The sequence below is a fragment of the Neomonachus schauinslandi genome, chromosome 6 (assembly GCF_002201575.2).
Source record: "Neomonachus schauinslandi chromosome 6, ASM220157v2, whole genome shotgun sequence".
Classification (NCBI taxonomy): domain Eukaryota; kingdom Metazoa; phylum Chordata; class Mammalia; order Carnivora; family Phocidae; genus Neomonachus; species Neomonachus schauinslandi.
The window spans coordinates 34,845,222-34,853,609 of NC_058408.1; the positions used below are offsets into that span (position 1 = coordinate 34,845,222).

General features: G+C 51.7%; 1 long non-coding RNA gene across 1 annotated transcript; it reads left to right on the forward strand.

The window, feature by feature from the left end:
* The first annotated feature begins 1,477 nt into the window (after positions 1-1,477).
* Positions 1,478-6,258, forward strand: LOC110573902. The gene is made up of 3 exons (XR_002479933.2): positions 1,478-1,736; positions 3,867-5,034; positions 5,933-6,258. It is a non-coding gene; the product is annotated as an uncharacterized LOC110573902 (long non-coding RNA).
* The last annotated feature ends 2,130 nt before the right edge of the window (positions 6,259-8,388 follow it).

The following is an 8,388-nucleotide window of genomic DNA, read 5'->3' on the forward strand; positions in this document are numbered from 1 at the left end:
TGAGGCTGTCCAGAGGCAGAGGCAGCATGGGCTGTTTGCTATCAAGAGCCCTTCCATGGAGGTCTGTAGATCCAGATAGATGAGAATCTTGACCCTACGCTGGCTGCATGAATCTGAGACCAAGATTCTCTCTGAGCCCCAGTTTCCCCATCTATTCGGTGAGAGGTTAGGATTAGCTGATTTCTAAAGAGATGTTGAGCAGATAGGATTCCGTTTTAGGAAAGGCCGTGGACGGGACTGCATCAAGATGCCCTATAGATTGGGTTCTTGAATTCCCCTCCTTGACCTGGAGAAGGGAGGGACCCACCCTTGCTGCACATCAGGAGATCGGCCAGGAAAACAAATGGAAGTCAGGCTAAAATCCTCGGGAAAATGTACCATGTACGCATGAGGAGACTTCAACTTCCCTTGCCTCCCAGTGCACCAAGAGGGCAAAGTGGGGAGAGAGATGCAGGAAATCGGAAGGAGGGAGGGCAGTGGAGGGGCCACAGCTGAGCAGGGAAAGGGGAAATTAAAATAATCAGGTGTTGAGAGCCCAACCTCTTTAATATTTCCTGACGAGTTTGCTGGCTCTTTCTGCAATTCCTTTCATCTCTCCCCAACTTCCCCTCATACAGGGTAATCTTTTCCCACCCCCAGGTATAGAAGGGAAGCAGATCATGAAGCCTCCTGGATTATAAAAGCCACTTTCGGGGCTCCTGGGTGGCTCAGGTGGTTAAGCATCTGCCTTTGGCTCAGGTCATGATCCCAGGGTCCCGGGATCGAGCCCCATGTAGGCTCCTTGCAGGCTTCCCGCCTGCTTCTCCCTCTCCCTCTGCTGCTCCCCCTGCTTGTGCTCTCGCACGCTCTTTCTCAAATTAATTAATTAATTTAATTAAATAAATAAAAATGAAACCACTTGATTCTCACAGGAAAGCAAGACTCACTCTGTGCTAAATGCTGGGAAAACCCACTTGGTTGGGCCTCTGCTCCCACCCATGTGCCTCTTTCTACAGCTGTCCCTTGATGGGCGGTGGGCTCTCTGCATTCCTGAAGTGTTGGGCTAGGAAGCCCGGGCATGGCTAAAAAGCTCAAAAGACCGTGGGCTGCCACTGCGGACATCCATGGGAGGGGCAGCGCGGAGCACACACGCGGCCTCTTCTAGCCCAGATAAGATCTGAGCCTTCCCCTTCCTTCCTTGCCCAGATCTTTGGGAGACCAGAGACTTCGGGGGCAGTGCTCAGGTAACCTGCAGTGTTCCTCCAATGACAGAGACCTTACCTCCCTTTGCTGATGTTTACAGAACAGTAAGAAAGCCAGGTTAGCGCGCACCAGGGCCCGGCCATCCCTGGCCCCCCGGGGCTTGGGTTCTGAGGGGCGGAGCCAGCCGCCCGAGCCCTCACTCCATTGGTTGGGCTCGGCAGGTAACCCGAAGCTGTGCTGAGAGGTGCATAAATAAAGAGTGAAACTAGGACCACCTCCTTGAAAGGGGCTGAGTCCTTCTTTACCTTTGCCTTGGAAAAACCAGTTTCTCTCTCTTTTATTGTCTGTTACCTATTTCTGCACGTTCTATTTCTCAAAGTTCCACTGGACCCCGCCGTATACTCCCAACCCTCTCTTCCAGCTACCTTTACTCCCTGGACTCCAGTTCCACGTTTCTCTGCTTCCATGTTCTTTTTTCTTAAAGGGCGGATGACTCTTCAGGACTGGCCCCCACCCTCCCCCAGGAACAGGCCTGCTGGGCTGGACACGGCACAGTAAGTGTATCTCCTTTCTTAGCCCCCACCCCGTCCTCAAACTCTAGGAGCGAAAGAACATTCCCGAGACTCGGAATTCCTTTTCTTCTTCTCATACACATGCGTCTCCAGCCATCTCTTTGTTCTGAATTAGCTTATGAAAAAAATCTATGTATTATTTTGCATCAAGCTCAGAGTAAGCCCTGCTGTCTGAAGGTACAGACACGCATACTTCGAGGTGAGTCTGAAATCTGTGATTTGGGGCGCTTTGGAAAACCGAAGCCGCTTGCCTGTACCAGGGGGATCACTGGACAGAGAAGAGCATGGGCTGTGAGAAAAAAAGCCAAACTCTCTGGAAGTTGATGATCCACTTCTTCCAAGGCTAAAACAGGGGGACCTACTTCATTTTTAGCCAACTCTCCAGCCATTTCTGTGTTTTAGGGGGCAATTTCCAATGCTCTCAGGCAATAATTGTCACTGAGAGTGGGAATTGGTGGGGTAAGGTGGGTGCTGAGCAGTCAAGTACCAAGATTACAGCTCTGTCTGATTTCATGGAGATTTAGGCAACTGGAGGAATGGGGTGGGGAGGGGGGGAGGGGAGGGCAAGGCACTGGCTTTTCAGTGCTGGGCTAGAGGGTACAGCTGTAACAAGACATTCGGGACCTGGATTCAGTCTTGGGTTCTTGTGTCCAAGTTGGTTTTATTTGGAAGCCATTTGGGGCACAGTTCTGAGGGCAGCTGGGGAGCAGGCGAGCAGTCACCACATGAACTTACTCTAAAGCCAAACACATGCACCATTTGTTTCTCTGACCCGACCCTACATAGCAGGTGGCCAGGGAGAACGCCCTGGGGCATCAAGTTGACCAAGGCATGGTGGGAAAAGAATCCTGAACTCTGGGTGTGGGGTCCAGAGTGGGCCAAGGCTCCTGATACAGGTTCTAGGCTCCTCTTTTCTTGTCTCTGCCTTGTAGCAGGTCTGTAGGGCCAGGTGGATGATAAAAGAAGGAAGGGCCTGCCTTTTCTAGGCTCTCTAATGTCAATGCTACCTCCCGTTTGCATGGCCTTTCACGGTTAAAGTGCTTCTGTAGACACTGTCGTCTCTGGGGTATCCACCCTAGAGGCTAAAAACCCCACACGAGGGTGAGACTCTGCACACTCCAACTGAGGACTTGAAGAATCTGGTGGACCATACATGCTGGGTGGGTAAGAGTGGCATGACGAGGGTCTGCAGGGAGACGAATGGATCCCTTTGCTGTCCGAGTTGGCCTGAAATCCGAAGAGAAAGCAAAGAATGCTTCCATCCCCAAACGATTTCCTCCCACCATCTTCTGCCATCCTTTATCAGAGCCAGCCAGGCTGGTCTCGGTCTCTCTGTCCTTGACTGTGAAATGGGCCACAGGCAGTGCAGGAGGATTATAAAGTCTAGATCATTCACAAGCAGGGCACATTTCTCTCTCGTGATGGAGAATTGTGAGTACTTATGGGAGAGGATGGGGCCAGCCTTCTTCCACTCGGTCCCCCGCTCCCTGCCCCCAGCACCACCTGTTCGCCCTGACCAAGGAAAGCCAGGCTCTTCCTCGGTAACAGTTGAAACAGCCAAGCCCTTGTCTAAGAGCCTTCTTCAGAGGCCCTCTGCCCAGGGGGCTGGATCTGGGGGGAGGAGTCACATCATAAGCTAGTACCTCCCTGGATCGGGTCAGAACAAGCCCCAGGAAGAAAGTGTTCCAAACAACAGGGTGGATCTGCCCAAACTCACCCAGTCTTTATGTTGGTGCTGAGAACAGCCTTTTATGGGGCTTACACTGAGCCACGGACATGCCTGAACACAGCAAGGAAGGGGCCAGAGCGGCACCTACACAGCAACTGGTGGATGGGCATTGCTTTTAAGAGGACGGAGAGCCTCTCAGAGTTTCCACCCTCCCTGTTTGGTTCAGCCTCTGAAAGCCAGGCCACCTCCTCCCGCCCCCTCAGGCCCCGACGCCATGCCCAAAAAATATATAGTGGTTTCCAGGCCGATTTGGCAAAGGACGTGGGATCACTGGAAAGTAGATAATATCACCTGTAGGGGCGAGACCAAGGAGTGTCCTCCTTGGCCCACCCCTGCCCTCGGGAATGGGCCTGCTCCAGCCAGGCCTTCTGGTCCCTCCACAGCATCTCACCCACCTCTGCCTGGTTCCACACTGACAGACGGGTCCACAAAGTACTGTTCATGCTCTTGGGACGGTGCATTCTGGAAAGGAACGCCCCCGCCCCTGCATTCCCTCAGCTTGGGAAGCAAGTTCATTATAGATGGATTTTTCTCAAGCAATTTCAGAGCACCTGCCTCCTCCAGCCAGAACCAACCACATCGAGCTCAGGTACGGCACCCACAGGGGACACAGACAGAGGGAGTCGATAACCAGCATCCCAACTAGGGAAATGCAGAGAAGGTTCCCCCAAGGACTTGTCTGGGAGGACTGCTTTGCCGGTGAGAAACAGCAAGCGGCCCCAACCCCGCAGCCCCCACTCCTACCACTCAACACCCTCCGCCTGGGCTGCAGGCACGGGGCGGGGGCGGGGGGGGGTGCCTTGGTGAGCGAGTTCCTGCAGCCTTCCCGATGAGCGTGACCCTGAGGGGTGCTGCGCGCTTGCACGCCCTCCGCGTCTCCCGACACTGTTTCAAAGATCCTGCAGGCCCTTGGCCGAGCAATACCCCGACGGGCAGAGGCCAGGGTGGCCACGCGGCCCACCCTCTGAGAAAAAGAGCCCCAGACCGTCCATGTGTTTCTCTTGTCCTTCATTCCACCGGAGTCTGTCTCGTACCCAACCAGATTTCGGTGGAGTGAAGTTCAGGAGGCGTGGAGCTGACACGGCGGGGGCAACAGCGGCGAGAGTAGCTCTGACTTAGAGCAGGAAAGGCCCAGTGAGGGGTGTGAGCGCGGAGAGGGGGCATCTGCAGGGCATCTCCTGCAGAGGGGGCTGGGGGCTGCGCGCTGGGCAGATTGCGAAAGACACCACAGATGGGAGCTGCTTACTCCTTCTTGTCTGAAACTGATGCTATGGAAATGTGTGTTTTCTGTAACTTCCCAAAATTAAAAGTTGTCTGTCTCCCGGAAAGCCTGCCTCTGTGATTCATGCTGTGGGATGCGGACTCCCTGGCCTTCTAAGGCACCTCCCCCTGGGGCTAGAACCAAGACAGGAGCTAGGAGCTGGAACCGTGGACACAGGCCCCCTCTGTCCTGGGGTTCTCCAGGCAGGTGGCTGGAACTTTATTTGCGAGCCGCTAGGAGCCCCGCTGCCCTTGGCCTCCCCACGGTGCCAGCAGGACCTGCAGAATGGGGTAAAAAATGCGATTAAGACTTGTTTAAACCCATTTATATTGTAATAAAATAAATGTAAATAAGATTTAAGTGAAGGCAGATTGCAGATCTTTCAGATGCTATACAAGATATATCTCCTATCGTATGGGTGTAAATTCTGCAAAGGTTAATGCACTTAAACATACTTGACACATAAAAATGTCAGATCCAACATTAATCATTTACCAGTTATAATTGCCTTTATATGGGTCTCTTCTCCCTAAGACATATGCTTAAAACACCAGTCTCCGTAGAAATCCAGGAGGAAAAAAAACAAATAATACTCAGCTGTCAGGGTCTATGATTTGCTTTGATAGATTTAGCACTGATTTCGTTGGCTTTACAGGCCTGTGTGATTTTTTTTTTTTTTTTTTTTTAATTCCCCATCTCTCCTTTAGGGAAGGGGAAGGTTGTGGGGAGGAGGGAGAGACCCTAAGTCCAAAGAAAGCCCCACCCAGTTGTGGAGGAGATGCCCAGGCCTTTGTGTTAATTGCCCCTTCCTCAGGTAAATGGGGTCTCCTTCCGGGAGCCCCGCCGGCTGAAGAGGCAAACTGAACAAAGCCTTGCTCTGACAAGTCTTCAGAAAAACCGGTTTTCACCTCCAGAATGTGCCCCAGGCAGCAAAACTCAATAGATAACCCTGGCTGAGTGGTGCTTTTTCTTAGGAGCCACTATAAAGGAGATTCCAGCTTTGCGCCTGGATACCTGTCACTTGGGTCTCTGAGCCCCCTCCCCCAGCCAGCGACCTCCCAGGGGAGAGGCCTCTTCAGCCCCTCCCTCCCCTCCCTGGGACTCTGCCCCTGACGAATCAAGGGCTCCCAGACTGATGGCAGGAGCCAAAAGGAATCAGCATTGCAACAAAATATCTTCCTACTTCAGGTCCGAATGGATTCAGAACCTTGTTCCTGTCACCCTCCGCTCTCCATTCGGAGGCCCAAGGACAGCAGAAGGGTGAGAGGCCAAGCCACGCGCATTGTTTAAAACATGTTTACCCATAAAAATTATGCTGTGAATGGGGTTGAGGGTGGGGTAGGGGGAGACTCAGCTGAATGAACCAGCAAATACCTCTCCTTCAAGGTTCTGAAAGAACAAAAGGGCCACAAAGTAGAAGTCATGTGTCATTTCCATCTCCAGCTTGGTTTGAGCCCTGTGACCTGGATTCTTTTTAAAGGAAGGGGCGGGGACCACTGAGTGGCTCAGGTGGTTGAGCGTCTGCCTTCAGCTCGGGTCATGATCTTTGGGTCCTGCGATCGAGCTCCGAGTCAGGCTCCCTGTTCGATGGGGAGTCTGCTTCTCCCTCGACCTCTGCCCTCCCCTTCCCCAACTCATGTTCTCTCTCTCTCTCAAATGAATAAATAAAATCTCTTTAAAAAAAAAAGAAGAAATTTTTTAAAAAGGAAGAGGGGTACGAGTGTGTGTGTGTGTGTGTGACCAACCCCCGCCCCAACCCAAACTGGTGGCCAGAGGACCTCCTGTCAAACAGCAGGACCCTACCGGATGCCTTGCTGGATACCCACCCCCCAAATCCCACTCCAATGCAGCCTTCACAGCGCGGGCCAGGGTTCTACATTTCTAACACCAGGCAAGGTCTGCACTGTCCACACCTCTTCCCAGCACAACACGGACTGTTTATTCCCCTTTGCAAAGGGAGAAAACCCGGAGCCTGGCCCGGAGCAGCTTGCCAGGGAAGCCAGTGTGTGCTCCAGCTGAAGCAAACTGCCCCATCCATCTTCCCTGTGCAGCCCCCACTATTTTATGTCTCCTATCTTCATTGCAAAGCATGGCTCGCTAAAACACAACACAGAGAAAATGATTTAATCAAAATTCCCTTGCAACAACAACAAAGAAAAACAATATTGCCCTGCTTTCTTTATTCGTGATCTTTTATTGAGGCGAAAGGCAAATATCATTGAGCCAAAGCCGAAGCCGAGACAAATATATACAACCACTGGTAATTTAATATTTTGTGCTAATGGTATACACTGTAGATACAACCCGAGAGGAGTAAATTACAATCCTATCAATAATACATCGCATCTGGGCTCCAGTTTCCCAGTTCACTAGAAAATGTGTATTGGCAAAAGGCTCTCCGAATATTAAAAGCCCTGCATATAATGAGGCAGTGGATACAAAAGCTAGACACTCTCGTAGGACTGGATTCCGGTCTTTGTTATCAAGGTCCTTTATGGGGGAAATATCCCACACTGAAGCTCCTAAAGCCGGTGCTAAATGAAGATATCCTGACCACATCCTCGGCAGATCTCTGAGTGAAGTTTCAATCACAGAATAACCTATAATCAGGGCCCCCTTTTGCCAGTCTACTCAGACCACTGCATCCATTTGGAAGCCTCCGGTCTCTGGAAAATGTCTGGAATCTGCCGGGGTGACCTACAAGGATGGACTTGAGAGAGTCCCAGTGCAGACAGCGACGTTGGAGAGAGAAACCGCATGGCTTCAGAGCTCCCTCTTATCCTGATCTTGACCCCAGCTTCCCCAATTGTGTGTGGTCCTCCCAAAGAAAGGAAGAAGGGAGGGAAGACTGAGGATGACAGGCAGGGAGCCAACCACCTGCAAAGGAGCGGAGATTTATTCTGGAATTTAAAATGCTTCCAGTTCCTAAAACGCAGTGGATCTGAATTCCCTTACTCCTCTCACCAGCAGAAGCTAATGACAGCCTTATCTGAGAGTGAGGAGGAAGTATTTCTATCATGGCTATAGTCGTATCATGGCCGAATTACGTTACTGTTTGCAAAAGAGCTAGTTAGTGCCATGGTCACACGCTGGTCCCCGTCTCTGACCTCCCCTGATTAGGGAACCAATGAGGACTCAGATGGGCCAGCAGGGTCAGGGTCCCTTCCTTATCTCTTTTTTAATCAGACCCCGGAAGAAGAAGGATCCCAGGAGGGATAGGAGATAGGGCTTTCAGGCAAAAGAAAGGGGAGGCAGAAGGCAGCCCCAACCTCAAGCTCAGAGATGAAAAGGCCTGGCCAGACACCAGTTCCTTAGTGGAAATAAAAGCTTCCTAAATGGTAAGGAACTGACCAGGCTTTCTGGAGAGTGACACCTTTGCATCAAAGAAAAACAATGCGAAAAATTCTCTTTGTCTGGAAGCAAGAAGAAGCATCTGGAAGTCTTGTCACAGTCTCCCTCCCTCCTCCCTACACCCTCTCAACTGCCTTCAATCCCTTTTCCCTCTTTGGAGGGGTGAAGAAGGCCGGTTTTCCTTGCTGCTTGTCAGATAGCAGGGCTGGGTGGGACACCTGGTGGGCCGTACGGGAATTACACCCATGTTTCATGTCAAGCATCACTACCTAGATCTGAGGAGGCTTGAGGCC